This window comes from Paralichthys olivaceus, chromosome 5, assembly GCF_024713975.1.
Source record: "Paralichthys olivaceus isolate ysfri-2021 chromosome 5, ASM2471397v2, whole genome shotgun sequence".
NCBI classification, from domain to species: Eukaryota; Metazoa; Chordata; class Actinopteri; order Pleuronectiformes; family Paralichthyidae; genus Paralichthys; species Paralichthys olivaceus.
The window spans coordinates 22,136,229-22,157,992 of record NC_091097.1 but is presented as its reverse complement, the minus strand read 5'-3'; the positions used below and the strand labels follow the sequence as shown (position 1 = coordinate 22,157,992).

General features: G+C 41.3%; 18 non-coding genes across 18 annotated transcripts; all 18 read right to left on the bottom strand.

The window, feature by feature from the left end:
* Positions 1–194: 194 nt before the first annotated feature.
* On the bottom strand, positions 195–313 carry LOC138408881 (5S ribosomal RNA). The gene has a single exon (XR_011242202.1). It is a non-coding gene; the product is annotated as a 5S ribosomal RNA (ribosomal RNA).
* A 490-nt stretch (positions 314–803) lies between these two features.
* LOC138408822 (5S ribosomal RNA) lies at positions 804–922 on the bottom strand. The gene has a single exon (XR_011242142.1). It is a non-coding gene; the product is annotated as a 5S ribosomal RNA (ribosomal RNA).
* A 490-nt stretch (positions 923–1,412) lies between these two features.
* LOC138408879 (5S ribosomal RNA) lies at positions 1,413–1,531 on the bottom strand. The gene has a single exon (XR_011242200.1). It is a non-coding gene; the product is annotated as a 5S ribosomal RNA (ribosomal RNA).
* A 447-nt stretch (positions 1,532–1,978) lies between these two features.
* Positions 1,979–2,097, bottom strand: LOC138409173 (5S ribosomal RNA). The gene has a single exon (XR_011242493.1). It is a non-coding gene; the product is annotated as a 5S ribosomal RNA (ribosomal RNA).
* A 490-nt stretch (positions 2,098–2,587) lies between these two features.
* LOC138407935 (5S ribosomal RNA) lies at positions 2,588–2,706 on the bottom strand. Its single transcript, XR_011241253.1, has one exon. It is a non-coding gene; the product is annotated as a 5S ribosomal RNA (ribosomal RNA).
* A 490-nt stretch (positions 2,707–3,196) lies between these two features.
* On the bottom strand, positions 3,197–3,315 carry LOC138409172 (5S ribosomal RNA). The gene has a single exon (XR_011242492.1). It is a non-coding gene; the product is annotated as a 5S ribosomal RNA (ribosomal RNA).
* Positions 3,316–3,805: 490 nt separating this feature from the next.
* LOC138408878 (5S ribosomal RNA) lies at positions 3,806–3,924 on the bottom strand. The gene has a single exon (XR_011242199.1). It is a non-coding gene; the product is annotated as a 5S ribosomal RNA (ribosomal RNA).
* A 490-nt stretch (positions 3,925–4,414) lies between these two features.
* LOC138407933 (5S ribosomal RNA) lies at positions 4,415–4,533 on the bottom strand. Its single transcript, XR_011241251.1, has one exon. It is a non-coding gene; the product is annotated as a 5S ribosomal RNA (ribosomal RNA).
* Positions 4,534–5,023: 490 nt separating this feature from the next.
* On the bottom strand, positions 5,024–5,142 carry LOC138408877 (5S ribosomal RNA). The gene has a single exon (XR_011242198.1). It is a non-coding gene; the product is annotated as a 5S ribosomal RNA (ribosomal RNA).
* A 490-nt stretch (positions 5,143–5,632) lies between these two features.
* LOC138408876 (5S ribosomal RNA) lies at positions 5,633–5,751 on the bottom strand. Its single transcript, XR_011242197.1, has one exon. It is a non-coding gene; the product is annotated as a 5S ribosomal RNA (ribosomal RNA).
* Positions 5,752–6,241: 490 nt separating this feature from the next.
* LOC138407932 (5S ribosomal RNA) lies at positions 6,242–6,360 on the bottom strand. Its single transcript, XR_011241250.1, has one exon. It is a non-coding gene; the product is annotated as a 5S ribosomal RNA (ribosomal RNA).
* Positions 6,361–6,850: 490 nt separating this feature from the next.
* Positions 6,851–6,969, bottom strand: LOC138408875 (5S ribosomal RNA). The gene has a single exon (XR_011242196.1). It is a non-coding gene; the product is annotated as a 5S ribosomal RNA (ribosomal RNA).
* Positions 6,970–13,899: 6,930 nt separating this feature from the next.
* Positions 13,900–14,018, bottom strand: LOC138408874 (5S ribosomal RNA). The gene has a single exon (XR_011242195.1). It is a non-coding gene; the product is annotated as a 5S ribosomal RNA (ribosomal RNA).
* Positions 14,019–14,508: 490 nt separating this feature from the next.
* On the bottom strand, positions 14,509–14,627 carry LOC138410217 (5S ribosomal RNA). The gene has a single exon (XR_011243013.1). It is a non-coding gene; the product is annotated as a 5S ribosomal RNA (ribosomal RNA).
* A 490-nt stretch (positions 14,628–15,117) lies between these two features.
* LOC138408873 (5S ribosomal RNA) lies at positions 15,118–15,236 on the bottom strand. The gene has a single exon (XR_011242194.1). It is a non-coding gene; the product is annotated as a 5S ribosomal RNA (ribosomal RNA).
* Positions 15,237–15,726: 490 nt separating this feature from the next.
* Positions 15,727–15,845, bottom strand: LOC138407931 (5S ribosomal RNA). The gene has a single exon (XR_011241249.1). It is a non-coding gene; the product is annotated as a 5S ribosomal RNA (ribosomal RNA).
* A 490-nt stretch (positions 15,846–16,335) lies between these two features.
* LOC138408307 (5S ribosomal RNA) lies at positions 16,336–16,454 on the bottom strand. The gene has a single exon (XR_011241626.1). It is a non-coding gene; the product is annotated as a 5S ribosomal RNA (ribosomal RNA).
* A 490-nt stretch (positions 16,455–16,944) lies between these two features.
* On the bottom strand, positions 16,945–17,063 carry LOC138408872 (5S ribosomal RNA). Its single transcript, XR_011242193.1, has one exon. It is a non-coding gene; the product is annotated as a 5S ribosomal RNA (ribosomal RNA).
* Positions 17,064–21,764: the final 4,701 nt, after the last annotated feature.

The window sequence follows — 21,764 nt, the reverse complement described above, 5'->3', positions numbered from 1 at the left end:
TATGTTAATAAAACATGAATAAAGTAGTGTTTTGATTAGAAACAAATCTGATGAATGCTCACTTTCACCTTTCAGTGATGATGTGAGGGTTCCATATTCTTTTTTCCTTTGATGAACAGTCTTTCCTGCTCTTTCCAAGAGGTGTCTCCTCTGAAGCAGCAGCAACAGCGCCCTCTGCAAAGAAAAGTCTAAAAAGCTTACAGCACCTGGTATTCCCAGGCGGTCTCCCATTCAAGTACTAACCAGGCCCGACCCTGCTTAGCTTCCGAGATCGGACGAGATTGGGCGTGTTCAGGGTGGTATGGCCGTAAGCGATTAACTCCACCCACAATACCTCCTTTATACATGTGAATCATCACCATCATCAATGGTTCTTCTGTTGCTTTGCAACCATAGCATCTTGAGGTGTGGTTGGGCGGGAGGGTCAATTGTTCCAAAATCAATCTCAAGGTGCAATTTTGTCATATCGTTGCAAGAAAAAAATCATTACAATTTTCAAAAATGACCTTCAGCAATATTGTCAGTGTTTCATATCCAGTTGTTTCCCTGATGCAGAGTAAACTCCCTGCTCTCTCATCGCTCTCTCCAAATAAGACAATTTGAAAATGATATGTTAATAAAACATGAATAAAGTAGTGTTTTGATTAGAAACAAATCTGATGAATGCTCACTTTCACCTTTCAGTGATGATGTGAGGGTTCCATATTCTTTTTTCCTTTGATGAACAGTCTTTCCTGCTCTTTCCAAGAGGTGTCTCCTCTGAAGCAGCAGCAACAGCGCCCTCTGCAAAGAAAAGTCTAAAAAGCTTACAGCACCTGGTATTCCCAGGAGGTCTCCCATTCAAGTACTAACCAGGCCCGACCCTGCTTAGCTTCCGAGATCGGACGAGATTGGGCGTGTTCAGGGTGGTATGGCCGTAAGCGATTAACTCCACCCACAATACCTCCTTTATACATGTGAATCATCACCATCATCAATGGTTCTTCTGTTGCTTTGCAACCATAGCATCTTGAGGTGTGGTTGGGCGGGAGGGTCAATTGTTCCAAAATCAATCTCAAGGTGCAATTTTGTCATATCGTTGCAAGAAAAAAATCATTACAATTTTCAAAAATGACCTTCAGCAATATTGTCAGTGTTTCATATCCAGTTGTTTCCCTGATGCAGAGTAAACTCCCTGCTCTTTCATCGCTCTCTCCAAATAAGACAATTTGAAAATGATATGTTAATAAAACATGAATAAAGTAGTGTTTTGATTAGAAACAAATCTGATGAATGCTCACTTTCACCTTTCAGTGATGATGTGAGGGTTCCATATTCTTTTTTCCTTTGATGAACAGTCTTTCCTGCTCTTTCCAAGAGGTGTCTCCTCTGAAGCAGCAGCAACAGCGCCCTCTGCAAAGAAAAGTCTAAAAAGCTTACAGCACCTGGTATTCCCAGGCGGTCTCCCATTCAAGTACTAACCAGGCCCGACCCTGCTTAGCTTCCGAGATCGGACGAGATTGGGCGTGTTCAGGGTGGTATGGCCGTAAGCGATTAAATCCACCCACAATACCTCCTTTATACATGTGAATCATCACCATCATCAATGGTTCTTCTGTTGCTTTGCAACCAAAATCAATCTCAAGGTGCAATTTTGTCATATCGTTGCAAGAAAAAAATCATTACAATTTTCAAAAATGACCTTCAGCAATATTCTCAGTGTTTCATATCCAGTTGTTTCCCTGATGCAGAGTAAACTCCCTGCTCTTTCATCGCTCTCTCCAAATAAGACAATTTGAAAATGATATGTTAATAAAACATGAATAAAGTAGTGTTTTGATTAGAAACAAATCTGATGAATGCTCACTTTCACCTTTCAGTGATGATGTGAGGGTTCCATATTCTTTTTTCCTTTGATGAACAGTCTTACCTGCTCTTTCCAAGAGGTGTCTCCTCTGAAGCAGCAGCAACAGCGCCCTCTGCAAAGAAAAGTCTAAAAAGCTTACAGCACCTGGTATTCCCAGGCGGTCTCCCATTCAAGTACTAACCAGGCCCGACCGTGCTTAGTTTCCGAGATCAGACGAGATCGGGCGTGTTCAGGGTGGTATGGCCGTAAGCGATTAACTCCACCCACAATACCTCCTTTATACATGTGAATCATCACCATCATCAATGGTTCTTCTGTTGCTTTGCAACCATAGAATCTTGAGGTGCGGGTGGGCAGGGGGGTCAATTGTTCCAAAATCAATCTCAAGGTGCAATTTTGTCATATCGTTGCAAGAAAAAAATCATTACAATTTTCAAAAATGACCTTCAGCAATATTGTCAGTGTTTCATATCCAGTTGTTTCCCTGATGCAGAGTAAACTCCCTGCTCTCTCATCGCTCTCTCCAAATAAGACAATTTGAAAATGATATGTTAATAAAACATGAATAAAGTAGTGTTTTGATTAGAAACAAATCTGATGAATGCTCACTTTCACCTTTCAGTGATGATGTGAGGGTTCCATATTCTTTTTTCCTTTGATGAACAGTCTTTCCTGCTCTTTCCAAGAGGTGTCTCCTCTGAAGCAGCAGCAACAGCGCCCTCTGCAAAGAAAAGTCTAAAAAGCTTACAGCACCTGGTATTCCCAGGCGGTCTCCCATTCAAGTACTAACCAGGCCCGACCCTGCTTAGCTTCCGAGATCGGACGAGATCGGGCGTGTTCAGGGTGGTATGGCCGTAAGCGATTAACTCCACCCACAATACCTCCTTTATACATGTGAATCATCACCATCATCAATGGTTCTTCTGTTGCTTTGCAACCATAGCATCTTGAGGTGTGGGTGGGCGGGAGGGTCAATTGTTCCAAAATCAATCTCAAGGTGCAATTTTGTCATATCGTTGCAAGAAAAAAATCATTACAATTTTCAAAAATGACCTTCAGCAATATTGTCAGTGTTTCATATCCAGTTGTTTACCTGATGCAGAGTAAACTCCCTGCTCTTTCATCGCTCTCTCCAAATAAGACAATTTGAAAATGATATATTAATAAAACATGAATAAAGTAGTGTTTTGATTAGAAACAAATCTGATGAATGCTCACTTTCACCTTTCAGTGATGATGTGAGGGTTCCATATTCTTTTTTCCTTTGATGAACAGTCTTTCCTGCTCTTTCCAAGAGGTGTCTCCTCTGAAGCAGCAGCAACAGCGCCCTCTGCAAAGAAAAGTCTAAAAAGCTTACAGCACCTGGTATTCCCAGGCGGTCTCCCATTCAAGTACTAACCAGGCCCGACCGTGCTTAGTTTCCGAGATCAGACGAGATCGGGCGTGTTCAGGGTGGTATGGCCGTAAGCGATTAACTCCACCCACAATACCTCCTTTATACATGTGAATCATCACCATCATCAATGGTTCTTCTGTTGCTTTGCAACCATAGAATCTTGAGGTGCGGGTGGGCAGGGGGGTCAATTGTTCCAAAATCAATCTCAAGGTGCAATTTTGTCATATCGTTGCAAGAAAAAAATCATTACAATTTTCAAAAATGACCTTCAGCAATATTGTCAGTGTTTCATATCCAGTTGTTTCCCTGATGCAGAGTAAACTCCCTGCTCTCTCATCGCTCTCTCCAAATAAGACAATTTGAAAATGATATGTTAATAAAACATGAATAAAGTAGTGTTTTGATTAGAAACAAATCTGATGAATGCTCACTTTCACCTTTCAGTGATGATGTGAGGGTTCCATATTCTTTTTTCCTTTGATGAACAGTCTTTCCTGCTCTTTCCAAGAGGTGTCTCCTCTGAAGCAGCAGCAACAGCGCCCTCTGCAAAGAAAAGTCTAAAAAGCTTACAGCACCTGGTATTCCCAGGCGGTCTCCCATTCAAGTACTAACCAGGCCCGACCCTGCTTAGCTTCCGAGATCGGACGAGATTGGGCGTGTTCAGGGTGGTATGGCCGTAAGCGATTAACTCCACCCACAATACCTCCTTTATACATGTGAATCATCACCATCATCAATGGTTCTTCTGTTGCTTTGCAACCATAGCATCTTGAGGTGTGGGTGGGCGGGAGGGTCAATTGTTCCAAAATCAATCTCAAGGTGCAATTTTGTCATATCGTTGCAAGAAAAAAATCATTACAATTTTCAAAAATGACCTTCAGCAATATTGTCAGTGTTTCATATCCAGTTGTTTCCCTGATGCAGAGTAAACTCCCTGCTCTTTCATCGCTCTCTCCAAATAAGACAATTTGAAAATGATATGTTAATAAAACATGAATAAAGTAGTGTTTTGATTAGAAACAAATCTGATGAATGCTCTCTTTCACCTTTCAGTGATGATGTGAGGGTTCCATATTCTTTTTTCCTTTGATGAACAGTCTTTCCTGCTCTTTCCAAGAGGTGTCTCCTCTGAAGCAGCAGCAACAGCGCCCTCTGCAAAGAAAAGTCTAAAAAGCTTACAGCACCTGGTATTCCCAGGCGGTCTCCCATTCAAGTACTAACCAGGCCCGACCCTGCTTAGCTTCCGAGATCGGACGAGATCGGGCGTGTTCAGGGTGGTATGGCCGTAAGCGATTAACTCCACCCACAATACCTCCTTTATACATGTGAATCATCACCATCATCAATGGTTCTTCTGTTGCTTTGCAACCATAGAATCTTGAGGTGCGGGTGGGCAGGGGGGTCAATTGTTCCAAAATCAATCTCAAGGTGCAATTTTGTCATATCGTTGCAAGAAAAAAATCATTACAATTTTCAAAAATGACCTTCAGCAATATTGTCAGTGTTTCATATCCAGTTGTTTCCCTGATGCAGAGTAAACTCCCTGCTCTCTCATCGCTCTCTCCAAATAAGACAATTTGAAAATGATATGTTAATAAAACATGAATAAAGTAGTGTTTTGATTAGAAACAAATCTGATGAATGCTCACTTTCACCTTTCAGTGATGATGTGAGGGTTCCATATTCTTTTTTCCTTTGATGAACAGTCTTTCCTGCTCTTTCCAAGAGGTGTCTCCTCTGAAGCAGCAGCAACAGCGCCCTCTGCAAAGAAAAGTCTAAAAAGCTTACAGCACCTGGTATTCCCAGGCGGTCTCCCATTCAAGTACTAACCAGGCCCGACCCTGCTTAGCTTCCGAGATCGGACGAGATTGGGCGTGTTCAGGGTGGTATGGCCGTAAGCGATTAACTCCACCCACAATACCTCCTTTATACATGTGAATCATCACCATCATCAATGGTTCTTCTGTTGCTTTGCAACCATAGCATCTTGAGGTGTGGGTGGGCGGGAGGGTCAATTGTTCCAAAATCAATCTCAAGGTGCAATTTTGTCATATCGTTGCAAGAAAAAAATCATTACAATTTTCAAAAATGACCTTCAGCAATATTGTCAGTGTTTCATATCCAGTTGTTTCCCTGATGCAGAGTAAACTCCCTGCTCTCTCATCGCTCTCTCCAAATAAGACAATTTGAAAATGATATGTTAATAAAACATGAATAAAGTAGTGTTTTGATTAGAAACAAATCTGATGAATGCTCACTTTCACCTTTCAGTGATGATGTGAGGGTTCCATATTCTTTTTTCCTTTGATGAACAGTCTTTCCTGCTCTTTCCAAGAGGTGTCTCCTCTGAAGCAGCAGCAACAGCGCCCTCTGCAAAGAAAAGTCTAAAAAGCTTACAGCACCTGGTATTCCCAGGCGGTCTCCCATTCAAGTACTAACCAGGCCCGACCCTGCTTAGCTTCCGAGATCGGACGAGATTGGGCGTGTTCAGGGTGGTATGGCCGTAAGCGATTAACTCCACCCACAATACCTCCTTTATACATGTGAATCATCACCATCATCAATGGTTCTTCTGTTGCTTTGCAACCATAGCATCTTGAGGTGTGGGTGGGCGGGAGGGTCAATTGTTCCAAAATCAATCTCAAGGTGCAATTTTGTCATATCGTTGCAAGAAAAAAATCATTACAATTTTCAAAAATGACCTTCAGCAATATTGTCAGTGTTTCATATCCAGTTGTTTCCCTGATGCAGAGTAAACTCCCTGCTCTTTCATCGCTCTCTCCAAATAAGACAATTTGAAAATGATATGTTAATAAAACATGAATAAAGTAGTGTTTTGATTAGAAACAAATCTGATGAATGCTCTCTTTCACCTTTCAGTGATGATGTGAGGGTTCCATATTCTTTTTTCCTTTGATGAACAGTCTTTCCTGCTCTTTCCAAGAGGTGTCTCCTCTGAAGCAGCAGCAACAGCGCCCTCTGCAAAGAAAAGTCTAAAAAGCTTACAGCACCTGGTATTCCCAGGCGGTCTCCCATTCAAGTACTAACCAGGCCCGACCCTGCTTAGCTTCCGAGATCGGACGAGATCGGGCGTGTTCAGGGTGGTATGGCCGTAAGCGATTAACTCCACCCACAATACCTCCTTTATACATGTGAATCATCACCATCATCAATGGTTCTTCTGTTGCTTTGCAACCATAGCATCTTGAGGTGTGGGTGGGCGTGAGGGTCAATTGTTCCAAAATCAATCTCAAGGTGCAATTTTGTCATATCGTTGCAAGAAAAAAATCATTACAATTTTCAAAAATGACCTTCAGCAATATTGTCAGTGTTTCATATCCAGTTGTTTCCCTGATGCAGAGTAAACTCCCTGCTCTTTCATCGCTCTCTCCAAATAAGACAATTTGAAAATGATATGTTAATAAAACATGAATAAAGTAGTGTTTTGATTAGAAACAAATCTGATGAATGCTCACTTTCACCTTTCAGTGATGATGTGAGGGTTCCATATTCTTTTTTCCTTTGATGAACAGTCTTTCCTGCTCTTTCCAAGAGGTGTCTCCTCTGAAGCAGCAGCAACAGCGCCCTCTGCAAAGAAAAGTCTAAAAAGCTTACAGCACCTGGTATTCCCAGGCGGTCTCCCATTCAAGTACTAACCAGGCCCGACCCTGCTTAGCTTCCGAGATCGGACGAGATTGGGCGTGTTCAGGGTGGTATGGCCGTAAGCGATTAACTCCACCCACAATACCTCCTTTATACATGTGAATCATCACCATCATCAATGGTTCTTCTGTTGCTTTGCAACCATAGCATCTTGAGGTGTGGGTGGGCGGGAGGGTCAATTGTTCCAAAATCAATCTCAAGGTGCAATTTTGTCATATCGTTGCAAGAAAAAAATCATTACAATTTTCAAAAATGACCTTCAGCAATATTGTCAGTGTTTCATATCCAGTTGTTTCCCTGATGCAGAGTAAACTCCCTGCTCTTTCATCGCTCTCTCCAAATAAGACAATTTGAAAATGATATGTTAATAAAACATGAATAAAGTAGTGTTTTGATTAGAAACAAATCTGATGAATGCTCACTTTCACCTTTCAGTGATGATGTGAGGGTTCCATATTCTTTTTTCCTTTGATGAACAGTCTTTCCTGCTCTTTCCAAGAGGTGTCTCCTCTGAAGCAGCAGCAACAGCGCCCTCTGCAAAGAAAAGTCTAAAAAGCTTACAGCACCTGGTATTCCCAGGCGGTCTCCCATTCAAGTACTAACCAGGCCCGACCCTGCTTAGCTTCCGAGATCGGACGAGATTGGGCGTGTTTTTTTTTTTTTTTATTATCAAAAATACATAATTTTCATACATTTTATGTACAGATATTACATTTATATACATATCTCGTCATTATCTCAGACTACTGTCTGAGATAAAACCCACACTTTCATAGATAATGAATATTTAAGTCAGAAAATGTGAAAACATCAGAAGAAGCAACAACAAAACAAACAAAAAACAAACAAAAATAAATAATTAAATAAATAAATAAAAATAAAAATAAAAATAAAATAAAATAAAATAAACAAAAAAAGCAAAACAAAACAAAACATAACCAAAAGAAGACACCTAATTTTTTAAAACTGCCATTACATATTGTCACTTACAGCTGGCACATACAACACTTTTCATTCATTTTTGCCGAAATCAAATTCCACATTCCCATCATCTGTTACCTCGATCAGAGTGCTTCCATCCACAAATCCTTTTTTGAACTCTTCTTTTTCCATGTATCTGTGTATCATGTTTACATCTCTTTTTATCATGTTTTTAAACACACTCCATACTTCAGCTTTTTTCTTTTCATAATGGGCCAAGTTTCTCCTGAGTTTAACTGCATATCTTGCATGACTCAACACATAGTTTAACAGATTAATATTACACTCTTTCACTCTGCCATTCATCCCAAACAGCCACATCTTTCTCCATTCCATCCTTTCTATCAATTTCCCTTCCCAGCATCTGCTTATCGTTCCTTTCATCCTCTCAAAGAAACTTTCTAACTCACTGCATTCGACAAACTCATGCATACATGTTTCCACTTTTATCTTACACACATCACATTCTTTTTTCACATTCACATCAAACTTGCTTATGATCAGGTTATTGAAAATTCTATTGTGTCTCAAGAGATAATCAAAGTTTTCACACTCTATGCTGTTCCATTTCACTCTTAGATTCATCCATATTTTTTCTGCATCCAGTCCATCCATAACTTTCTTCCATACATTCTCAGCAGCCGGTCTTCTCACTTCTTCCCCTCTAAAACATTTATAGAGTATTTTTGTTTTCACACAGTTCAGACTCATTCTGCTCTCTCCTTTACCCACATACATTTCTATCTCTCTTTCTTCCCTCACCCCAGCCTCTCTCTCAATCATGTCCATCCATTCTTTCGGCATTGCCTTCTTAATTTTTTCCATTATTGCTTCTGCTGTTCCCAACCATATCTCGTCCCCCCTCCCTCTTACTTCATCCACTATCGCTTGTGCTCCCATGAAGCCTGGAACATGCTCGTACACTATATCCTTTACTTTCCTGATCCCTGCATTCCATATGGTTCTGTTGTATATTGTTGCTCCATTAATTGTTATTTTTGGGTTTAGAAAAACTGGTTGCTCCCATACTTGCTTCACATTCTTACAGTCATACGTCACATTTTTTAGGAATTCCCCCCATGCTCCAAGCATTTCTTTGAGGATCTCTGTTGTTTCAGACATCATCCCTTTCTTCAGTTCCATGTACACACCACTTTCACCACATCCTCCACTCTTTTTAATTGCCTCTCCCAAGAACACCTTCCACACTTGATCTTTCTTGTTCTTTAGATACCTCGTCATCATTTTTACTCTTAGTGCTTTCTTTTTCTTTTCCAGGTTGATCAGTTTTAGGCCTCCATCTTCATACTCATTTTCTAGGACTTCCTTTGCTATTCTCGCCCCCTTCCCATCCCACAAGAAGTCACTCACTATCTTGTCTACATCCTTCAGCACTTTCTCTGGCACATCCAAAACATTCATTATATATATTAATTTGCTCATGATTAGTGCATTTACCACTATCACTTTCCCTTTCAGTTTTAATCCTCTCCGTTTCCACATTCCCAACGTCTTTTTTATGTTGTTTACTATCCCTTCATATTGCCTATCTCTCCCTTCTCTATCTTCAATCCCTAAGTTCACTCCTAACACCTTCATGTATTCGTTGTTCTCTTTTAGTCTTTTTACTTCTTCCCCTACTCTGCTCTCTCCTATGCACATGATTTCTGATTTTTCTATATTTAATTTTGCTCCTGATGCCCTACCAAATAGTTCTACACTTTCTAACATCTCTGCTACGCTTTCCTTGTCTGCCACTGTCACCGTTGTGTCGTCTGCATATTGGTATAACGTGCTCACCTGTCCACCCGGTAGTTCTATGCCCTTTATTTTCTTATTTTGTAATATTAATGCCGCTAACGGCTCTGCGGACAATGCGTACAGGAGAGCCGACAACGGACATCCCTGTCTTACTGATCTTTCTATTCTAAATTCATTTGTGATTATTCCATTAATTTTTACCTTGCTTGCTGCTTTCTCATACATTGTCCTAATCCTCCCTATCATCTTATTTCCAAAACCTGCTTTCCCTAATACTTTATATAGATAACTGTGGTCTACTCTGTCGAATGCTTTGTTTTGATCTATGCTTAGTACTATCCCTTTCCTGTTCTCTTTCATGTATGTTATTGTGTCTCTGATGCTGCTTATAGTGTCTGCTATGTCCCTACCTGGTATGCTATATGCTTGTGTGCTCCCAACCACCGTCCCTATAACTTTCTTTATCCTGTTTGCTAATACCTTTGCTAAGATTTTATAGTCGCCATTTAACATTGTCAGTGGTCTGTAATTTTCTAAATTATCCCTGCTCCCTTTTTTGTGAATTATGCTTACTAGCCCTGTTGTCATGCTTTGCGGTATCTTTCCCTTTTCTTCTATCCATTTATATAACTTCTCTAATACTGGTGTTAATTCTTCTCTAAACTCTATGTAGAATTCTCCTATTAAGCCGTCTGTTCCTGGACTTTTATTTCTCCCTAACCCGCTTATTGCTGTCTCTATCTCCTCTCTACTTATCTCTCCCTCACACATCTCTCTGTCATTCTCGCTTATCCTATTCTTTATTTTCTCAATCACTTGTCTGCTACTCTCATTGTCTACCTCTTCTTTCTTGTACAGCTCTCTGTAAAATTCTTCTACTCTCTCTGCTATTCCAGCTATGTCTTTTATCTTCTCTCCTCTCTTTCCCTCCACTTGTTCAATGTAGTTGTTTTTCTGCCTTGTTTTCTCTAGCCCTAGGAAATATCCTGTGCATTTCTCTCCCTCTATGGTGTATCTTGCTCTGCTTCTGATGATTGCTCCTTGGCATTTTCCCTGTTCTATTTCTTTTAGTTCATTTTTTTTTTTAATGTACTCTTTTGTGTCATAATTTTCCTCTTTTTCAGCTTTCTCTTCCTCTCTTTCTATCTCCCTCACTAACCACTTTTCTCTCTCTTTCCCTTTCTTGCTCTTGTTCCTACCATATTTTTTGCTTATTTCTTTTATTCCTTCTTTTAATGTTTCCCACCACCGCCCTATGTCCTCCTCATACATTCTCTCATTCATCTCCCATTTTATGTATTCTCTCACACCTTCTTTATATTTTTTTTCCTTAAGTAGCTCTCCATTCAAACACCACACCCCACCTCCTCTTGTCTTTGTTTCTTGCCCTAGCGTGAATTTTAGCATCATGTGATCGCTGAGTGTTGTTATTTTGTACTGTATTTCACCTATTGTTTCTGCTAATTTTTTTGTACTTAACACTAAGTCTATTCTGCTTTGTTTTAGTTCTCCCTTCACCACTTGTTTCCTCGAAAATACTTTTGCCTCTGGGTTTCTTTCCCTCCACACATCACACAGTTTTTTCTCTCTTTTTTTCTTTTGTAATGCCCCTCTTGATGAGTCGTTTTTAAATTTCATTTTCCCAGAGACATCTAATTTTCCACACCATACATTGAAATCGCCTACTATTAAGCTGTTGCTTTCACACATTACTCCCATTTGTTCGAACATCATCCTCCTCTCCTTCTCTGTGTTTGCTGCATGTATATTTATGAGTTTTATTTCTTCATTCATATGTTTAAATTTAATCGCTATCAGCCTCCCTTCACCATCGTTCTCACACATCTTCACCTTCCCCACTGCTCCTTTTTTCACTAATATAGCTACTCCCCTAGCTTTCCCATCACCATTATTTGAGTATATTTCCCCTGTCCATTCTTTCTTTACTTCAATCATGCATCTTTCATCCCAGTGTGTCTCTTGGATACATATTATATCATACTCACTCAGGTTATATATGTGTTGTCTTTTCCACCTTTTGTTCAGCCCTCTTGCGTTTATCGTTAAGATCGTTATCATTAGTATTGTTATGTTCATTTGTTTTTGCTTTTGCTTTTCTTGTACTGTCTCTGTTGCCTCTGAGGGTTTTGTCTCTTTCTTAGTTGCATTATTTGGGTCATTAAGTCCATGTCCATGTCTTGATCATTTGTTTTCTTATCTGCTTCCTCTCCTTCTATGTGTGTTTGTGCTTTCTTCTCTCCGCTCACTCCGTCCTTTTCCGCTGCAGCCTCGTTCTCCTTCACCGCTGTTGCGTTCACCGCTGCTATCTTCATCACCGCTGTTGCCACCGTCACCGCCGTTGTCACCGTCTTCGCTTCCTTCTCCGTCTCCGCTGCTGTCTGCTTCGTCGCTTCTGACTCCGTCGCCGCTGTTGTCACCTTCTCCGTCGTTGTCACCGTCCCCGTTGTCGTCACCGTCCCCGTTGTCGTCACCATCCCCGTTGTCTTCTCTTTCTCCGCTGCTGTCTCGTTCACCGCTGCTAACTCCGTCCCCGCTGCTCCCTTCGTCTCCGCCGCTGACATCATGATCGCCTCTGTCATCTCCATCTCCTCCGCTGCTCCGCGCTCCCCGTCGCTGCCATCCGAGTCCTCACTCCCCGCCTCTCCCTCGCTTTCTTCCTCCTCCGTGTCTCCTTCTATTCCTTCTATCTCCATGGTGTTCTCTTTCCCGTCTTTGGGTCCGTTCTTTTCTCCTGTCCTGTTCATTTGGCTTCCGCATTCTCTTGCGTAGTGCCCCTGAACTCCGCATCTGTGACACTGAAACTCTGGGCACTCTCTCAGGATGTGCCCTGGCTGCATGCACATCCTGCAGACTTTTGTTTGTTTGTCGTGTATAACTCTGAAATACTCCGTTCCGAGGGCTGTGTTAAACTTTGTTGAGTATGGGAGGGACTGGATCTCGTCATTAAACTTCACTTTAAGGAATCGTGTCCCGTCTGCCACTTGTGTCCCCGGCCACATCCGTCTCCTTACTGCTGTGACTGGTGTCACTCCCCATCCACGCAGCTTCTCCATTATTTCCTTGTCCTCTATGTAGTATGGTATGTTCAGGAAGGAGACCACCAACTCGTCGTTACAGAGCTCTCTAGCGTGGACTCTTGTCTCCCCAATCCTGAATCCCTCCATCAGCCTCTCCTTCCCTTTCGGATGGCTCATTGTCATCTCGTGTTTCCTGGGATTTATGTATCGGCATGCCACCAGTCCTCCGCACAGCTCGCGCACGCACCGCATCAGCGTCATGGTGCTTACTTCCTCCTCTCCTTCTGTTTCTACACTCACGGTGAGTTTCTTCCCGTCCCTCTCCGTGTCGTTTAATTCTCTGTTCTTCTTTCCTTCATTTTCTTGTCCGCTGTCTGTCTCATTCATCGTTTTTCCGTTCCGTGTTGTCGCCGTGAGGTCCGTCATGATTTTTTTTTTAAACATAAAGCGCTCCAAAGTGGAGGATTAGAAGAGGGAGGGGGAAAACAAACTTAAATAGATTCCCCCAGACAGTGCGACACTGTTGGGGGGGGGTATCTCTCAGTCCTTTGCTGTATTTTAATTCTATTATCTCATTTAAATGTTCAGTAGATAGAGAAAAAAAAGGGGGAAAAAAGGAGAGCGGAGCTGAGTCACCCGTGGTGCTCAACGTCCGTCGATTTCAAAAAAGATACCTGCTGATCCGTCACGCATGCGCTGTGTTCAGGGTGGTCTGGCCGTAAGCGATTAACTCCACCCACAATACCTCCTTTATACATGTGAATCATCACCATCATCAATGGTTCTTCTGTTGCTTTGCAACCATAGCATCTTGAGGTGTGGGTGGGCGTGAGGGTCAATTGTTCCAAAATCAATCTCAAGGTGCAATTTTGGCATATCGTTGCAAGAAAAAAATCATTACAATTTTCAAAAATGACCTTCAGCAATATTGTCAGTGTTTCATATCCAGTTGTTTCCCTGATGCAGAGTAAACTCCCTGCTCTTTCATCGCTCTCTCCAAATAAGACAATTTGAAAATGATATGTTAATAAAACATGAATAAAGTAGTGTTTTGATTAGAAACAAATCTGATGAATGCTCACTTTCACCTTTCAGTGATGATGTGAGGGTTCCATATTCTTTTTTCCTTTGATGAACAGTCTTTCCTGCTCTTTCCAAGAGGTGTCTCCTCTGAAGCAGCAGCAACAGCGCCCTCTGCAAAGAAAAGTCTAAAAAGCTTACAGCACCTGGTATTCCCAGGCGGTCTCCCATTCAAGTACTAACCAGGCCCGACCCTGCTTAGCTTCCGAGATCGGACGAGATTGGGCGTGTTCAGGGTGGTATGGCCGTAAGCGATTAACTCCACCCACAATACCTCCTTTATACATGTGAATCATCACCATCATCAATGGTTCTTCTGTTGCTTTGCAACCATAGCATCTTGAGGTGTGGGTGGGCGTGAGGGTCAATTGTTCCAAAATCAATCTCAAGGTGCAATTTTGGCATATCGTTGCAAGAAAAAAATCATTACAATTTTCAAAAATGACCTTCAGCAATATTGTCAGTGTTTCATATCCAGTTGTTTCCCTGATGCAGAGTAAACTCCCTGCTCTTTCATCGCTCTCTCCAAATAAGACAATTTGAAAATGATATGTTAATAAAACATGAATAAAGTAGTGTTTTGATTAGAAACAAATCTGATGAATGCTCACTTTCACCTTTCAGTGATGATGTGAGGGTTCCATATTCTTTTTTCCTTTGATGAACAGTCTTTCCTGCTCTTTCCAAGAGGTGTCTCCTCTGAAGCAGCAGCAACAGCGCCCTCTGCAAAGAAAAGTCTAAAAAGCTTACAGCACCTGGTATTCCCAGGCGGTCTCCCATCCAAGTACTAACCAGGCCCGACCCTGCTTAGCTTCCGAGATCGGACGAGATCGGGCGTGTTCAGGGTGGTATGGCCGTAAGCGATTAACTCCACCCACAATACCTCCTTTATACATGTGAATCATCACCATCATCAATGGTTCTTCTGTTGCTTTGCAACCATAGCATCTTGAGGTGTGGGTGGGCGGGACGGTCAATTGTTCCAAAATCAATCTCAAGGTGCAATTTTGTCATATCGTTGCAAGAAAAAAATCATTACAATTTTCAAAAATGACCTTCAGCAATATTGTCAGTGTTTCATATCCAGTTGTTTCCCTGATGCAGAGTAAACTCCCTGCTCTTTCATCGCTCTCTCCAAATAAGACAATTTGAAAATGATATGTTAATAAAACATGAATAAAGTAGTGTTTTGATTAGAAACAAATCTGATGAATGCTCACTTTCACCTTTCAGTGATGATGTGAGGGTTCCATATTCTTTTTTCCTTTGATGAACAGTCTTTCCTGCTCTTTCCAAGAGGTGTCTCCTCTGAAGCAGCAGCAACAGCGCCCTCTGCAAAGAAAAGTCTAAAAAGCTTACAGCACCTGGTATTCCCAGGCGGTCTCCCATTCAAGTACTAACCAGGCCCGACCCTGCTTAGCTTCCGAGATCGGACGAGATTGGGCGTGTTCAGGGTGGTATGGCCGTAAGCGATTAACTCCACCCACAATACCTCCTTTATACATGTGAATCATCACCATCATCAATGGTTCTTCTGTTGCTTTGCAACCATAGCATCTTGATGTGTGGTTGGGCGGGAGGGTCAATTGTTCCAAAATCAATCTCAAGGTGCAATTTTGTCATATCGTTGCAAGAAAAAAATCATTACAATTTTCAAAAATGACCTTCAGCAATATTGTCAGTGTTTCATATCCAGTTGTTTCCCTGATGCAGAGTAAACTCCCTGCTCTTTCATCGCTCTCTCCAAATAAGACAATTTGAAAATGATATGTTAATAAAACATGAATAAAGTAGTGTTTTGATTAGAAACAAATCTGATGAATGCTCTCTTTCACCTTTCAGTGATGATGTGAGGGTTCCATATTCTTTTTTCCTTTGATGAACAGTCTTTCCTGCTCTTTCCAAGAGGTGTCTCCTCTGAAGCAGCAGCAACAGCGCCCTCTGCAAAGAAAAGTCTAAAAAGCTTACAGCACCTGGTATTCCCAGGCGGTCTCCCATTCAAGTACTAACCAGGCCCGACCCTGCTTAGCTTCCGAGATCGGACGAGATCGGGCGTGTTCAGGGTGGTATGGCCGTAAGCGATTAACTCCACCCACAATACCTCCTTTATACATGTGAATCATCACCATCATCAATGGTTCTTCTGTTGCTTTGCAACCATAGCATCTTGAGGTGTGGGTGGGCGTGAGGGTCAATTGTTCCAAAATCAATCTCAAGGTGCAATTTTGGCATATCGTTGCAAGAAAAAAATCATTACAATTTTCAAAAATGACCTTCAGCAATATTGTCAGTGTTTCATATCCAGTTGTTTCCCTGATGCAGAGTAAACTCCCTGCTCTTTCATCGCTCTCTCCAAATAAGACAATTTGAAAATGATATGTTAATAAAACATGAATAAAGTAGTGTTTTGATTAGAAACAAATCTGATGAATGCTCACTTTCACCTTTCAGTGATGATGTGAGGGTTCCATATTCTTTTTTCCTTTGATGAACAGTCTTTCCTGCTCTTTCCAAGAGGTGTCTCCTCTGAAGCAGCAGCAACAGCGCCCTCTGCAAAGAAAAGTCTAAAAAGCTTACAGCACCTGGTATTCCCAGGCGGTCTCCCATCCAAGTACTAACCAGGCCCGACCCTACTTAGCTTCCGAGATCGGACGAGATCGGGCGTGTTCAGGGTGGTATGGCCGTAAGCGATTAACTCCACCCACAATACCTCCTTTATACATGTGAATCATCACCATCATCAATGGTTCTTCTGTTGCTTTGCAACCATAGCATCTTGAGGTGTGGGTGGGCGTGAGGGTCAATTGTTCCAAAATCAATCTCAAGGTGCAATTTTGGCATATCGTTGCAAGAAAAAAATCATTACAATTTTCAAAAATGACCTTCAGCAATATTGTCAGTGTTTCATATCCAGTTGTTTCCCTGATGCAGAGTAAACTCCCTGCTCTTTCATCGCTCTCTCCAAATAAGACAATTTGAAAATGATATGTTAATAAAACATGAATAAAGTAGTGTTTTGATTAGAAACAAATCTGATGAATGCTCACTTTCACCTTTCAGTGATGATGTGAGGGTTCCATATTCTTTTTTCCTTTGATGAACAGTCTTTCCTGCTCTTTCCAAGAGGTGTCTCCTCTGAAGCAGCAGCAACAGCGCCCTCTGCAAAGAAAAGTCTAAAAAGCTTACAGCACCTGGTATTCCCAGGCGGTCTCCCATTCAAGTACTAACCAGGCCCGACCCTGCTTAGCTTCCGAGATCGGACGAGATTGGGCGTGTTCAGGGTGGTATGGCCGTAAGCGATTAACTCCACCCACAATACCTCCTTTATACATGTGAATCATCACCATCATCAATGGTTCTTCTGTTGCTTTGCAACCATAGCATCTTGAGGTGTGGGTGGGCGGGAGGGTCAATTGTTCCAAAATCAATCTCAAGGTGCAATTTTGTCATATCGTTGCAAGAAAAAAATCATTACAATTTTCAAAAATGACCTTCAGCAATATTGTCAGTGTTTCATATCCAGTTGTTTCCCTGATGCAGAGTAAACTCCCTGCTCTTTCATCGCTCTCTCCAAATAAGACAATTTGAAAATGATATGTTAATAAAACATGAATAAAGTAGTGTTTTGATTAGAAACAAATCTGATGAATGCTCACTTTCACCTTTCAGTGATGATGTGAGGGTTCCATATTCTTTTTTCCTTTGATGAACAGTCTTTCCTGCTCTTTCCAAGAGGTGTCTCCTCTGAAGCAGCAGCAACAGCGCCCTCTGCAAAGAAAAGTCTAAAAAGCTTACAGCACCTGGTATTCCCAGGCGGTCTCCCATTCAAGTACTAACCAGGCCCGACCCTGCTTAGCTTCCGAGATCGGACGAGATTGGGCGTGTTTTTTTTTTTTTTCTCTTTTATTATCAAAAATAGATTGAATTTACATTTTTTTTACATACATTTGTTTTTTACATCATTCCTTTACATGTTTGCCTCTGTCAGGTCTTAACTTTTAACATGTATACATCACTCGATACAGGAAACACACAAATCAATAAAAACAATAAAACCAACCAAAAACAAGAAGCCCCAAAATAAATCTTAACCAAAATCCATTCTCACCTCATTCACATCTCCATTCGTTATTTCTATGAAGGTGCTCCCGTCCACAAACCCTTTCTGAAAGTCGTCTTTCCCAATGTAGCTGTGCATCACTTTCACATCCCTTTCTGTCAAATTTTTAAAAACATTCCACACGTCACATTTTCTCCTTTCATACTGCGCAGTGTTTCTCCTTAGTTTCACTGCATATCGTGCGTGGCTCAGGACATAGTTTAACAGATTTACATTGCATCCTCTCTTTCTCTCCACCACTCCAAACAACCACAGCTTCTTCCATTCGCTTCTCCCCACAAAGTCTCCCTCCCAGCACCTATTTATTAACTCCCTTATTTTCCCAAAGTACACCCTTAGTTCCCCACATTCAACAAACTCATGCATACATGTCTCCACTCCCACTTCACATACGTCACATTCCTTTCCCACCTCCCGGTCAAACTTGCTCTTTATCAGGTTGTTGTATATCCTGTTGTGCCTTAGCATGTAGTCAAAGTGTTCACATTCAGTCGTGTTCCACTTCACTCTCAGATTGGTCCATATTTGCTTTGCATCCATGTTATCCATTACTTTGACCCACACTTTCTCTGCAGCCGGCCTCCTCAGTTCTTTCTCCCTCATACATTCATATATCATCCTTGTTTTTACATCCTTCAGACTCAACTTGCACTCCCCTTCCCCTATATACATATCTATTTCATCTTCTCCTCCGTTCACGTTCTCTCTCTCAATCATTTCCTTCCATTCTTTGGGCATTGCTTTTTTTATTTTTTCTATGACCCCTTCAGCTGTACCCGGCCATATTTCATCCCCATTCCCCCTGACCTCATCTACAATCACCTGTGCCCTCATAAAACCCGGTGTGTACTCGTACACCATGTCCCTCACCTTCCTTATCCCTGCTCTCCATATTACCCTGTTAAAGATGGTCTCCCCCTCCACTGTGATTTTTGGATTTAAAAACGCTGGCTGCTCCCATACCTGCTTTACATTTTTGCATTCATACTTTACGAAACTCAGAAACTCTCCCCACGCTCCCAGCATCTCTTTGTAATAATCAGTCACTCCATCTAACATCCCTTTTTTCATTTTCATATACACTCCACTCTCACCACACCCTCCAGTTTTGTTGATAGCTTCTGTTAAACACACCTTCCACACCTGATCACTTTTATTCTTTAAGTATCTCACCATCATTTTCACCCTCAGTGCTTTTTTTTTCCTCTCTAAGTTAACCAGTTTCAGTCCCCCATCTTCATACTCATTTTCTAGTACTTCCCTTGCTATTCTAACCCCCTTCCCATCCCACAAAAAGTCACTCACCATCCCTCCCACTTCTTTCATCACTTTCTCAGGCACATCCATCACATTCATCACATACACCAGCTTGCTCATTATTAAACAATTTACTACAATTACCTTCCCTTTTAGCTTCAATCCTCTTCTCTTCCAAAACCCTAACGTCTTTCTAATCCTATTCACTATCCCCTCATACTGCCTATCTCTCCCTTCTTTCTCCTCTATCCCTAAATTTACACCTAACACCTTCATATACCCTTTGTTTTCCTTCATTCTGATCTCCTCCCTCTCTTCTCTGTTCTCCCCTATGTACATTATCTCTGATTTCTCTATGTTTACTTTTGCTCCTGATGCCCTACCATACTGCTCTACACTTTTTAAAACCTCTACTACACTTTCTTTGTCCCTAACTGTCACTGTTGTGTCGTCTGCATATTGATATAGCGTGCTCATCTGTCCACCCGGTAGTTCTATGCCCTTAATCCCTCTATTTTGCAATATTAGTGCCGCTAGCGGCTCTGCTGACAAGGCGTACAGCAGAGCCGATAGCGGACATCCCTGTCTAACTGATCTCTCTAATCTAAACTCCTCTGTCACTATCCCGCTTATTTTTATCTTACTCGCTGCTCTTTCATACATCCTCCTTATCCATCTTATCATCCTATTTCCAAAACCCACTTTATCTAATACCTTATATAAATACCCATGATCTACTCTATCAAATGCTTTATTCAGATCCAAACTCGCTACTATCCCTATATTGTTCCCCTTCATGTGTGTGATGGTGTCCCTAATACTGCTTATTGTGTCGGCTATGTCTCTTCCTGGTATGCTATATGCTTGTGTGCTTCCCACCACCGTCCCTATAACCCCCTTTATCCTATTCGCTAATACCTTTGCTAATATTTTATAATCACCATTTAACATTGTGAGTGGTCTGTAATTTTCTAATTTGTCCCTGCTCCCTTTTTTGTAAATTATACTAACTAGCCCTATTGTCATGCTGTGTGGCATCTCTCCCTTCTCTTCTATATACCTAAATAATCTATCTAACACTGGCACTAATTCTTCCTTAAACTCTATGTAAAACTCTCCTATTATCCCATCTATCCCTGGACTTTTATTTCTGCCTAACTCATCTATTGCTTTCCCTATCTCTCCCTTAGTTATCTCTCCTTCACATCCTTCTCTGTCCTCATCACTCAGCCTAGCTTCCATCTTTTCTATCACCTGCCTGCTACTCTCCTCATCTACTTCTTCTTTCTTAAATAACTCCCTATAGAATTCTCCTACTCTTTCCACTATCCCTACAAAGTCAGTTATTCTTTCCCCTCTCTTTCCCTCCACTTGCTCAAAATAGTTATTCTTTTGCCTTACCTTCTCTAGCCCTAAGAAATAACTTGTACATTTTTCCCCCTCTACTACATCTCTTGCCTTACTTCTAATTATTGCTCCCTTGCACTTTCCCTGTTCTATCTCTTTCAGTTCATCTTTCTTCTTTATATATTCCCCCAAATCATACTTGCCATCCTCCTCAGCTTTCTTTTCCTCTTCTCTCAACTCCTCTTTTAACTTTTTTTCCTTCTCTCTGTGTGTTTTCCCCCTCTTCCTACTGTGTTTTATGCTCATGGTCCGTACTCCCTCTTTTACCCCTTCCCACCACCTCCCTATATCTTCCTCATACATCCTGTCATCCTTCTCCCACCTTATGTATTCTCTCACTTCTTTTTTATATTTTTCATCTCTCAGCAACTCCCCATTCATGCACCACAGTCCCCCTCCTCTTCTCTCTGTTTCCCTTCCTATTGTAAATTTTAGCACCTTGTGATCACTAATAGTTGTGATTTTGTAATCTATACCACTTATCCTTTCTGCTATGCCCTTTGTGCTCAATACTAAATCTATCCTACTCTGTTTTAATTTTCCCTTCACCACTTGCATTCGTGAGTACTCTCTCCCCTCAGGATTTCTTTCTCTCCATACATCACTCAGTCCTTTCACACTTTTAATCTTTTCTAACATTCCTCTCGATGTATCATTCTTAAAACACATGTTCTCCGCCACATCCAATTTCCCACACCACACATTAAAGTCTCCTACTATCATACAGTTGCCATCACACATTGTTCCCATTTTTTCAAACATCCTCTTTCTCTCTTTCTCCTCATTTGGTGCATGCACATTTATCAGTTTTATGTTTTCATTCCTATATTTAAATTTTATCCCTATCATCCTGCCATCTTCCCCATCGTCACACTTGCTCACATCCTCTATCACTCCTCTTTTTATTAAAATCGCTACCCCCCCTGCTTCCCCATAACCATTGCTTGCATACACATCTCCCATCCATTCCTTCTCCACTTCTCTCATACTCCTTTCATCCCAGTGTGTCTCCTGGATACATATTATGTCACTTTTCCCCAATCCATACATCTGTTCTCTCTTACTTTTATTTCTTAGCCCTCTTGCATTAATTGATATTATTTCAATCATTATTATTATTAGGATGCTTAGTTTCATTTTTTGTTCTTATTTTTGCTTTTCTTATTCATCCTATTGTGCCTCTCTGTATTCTGTCGCTTCCTAATTTGCGTTATT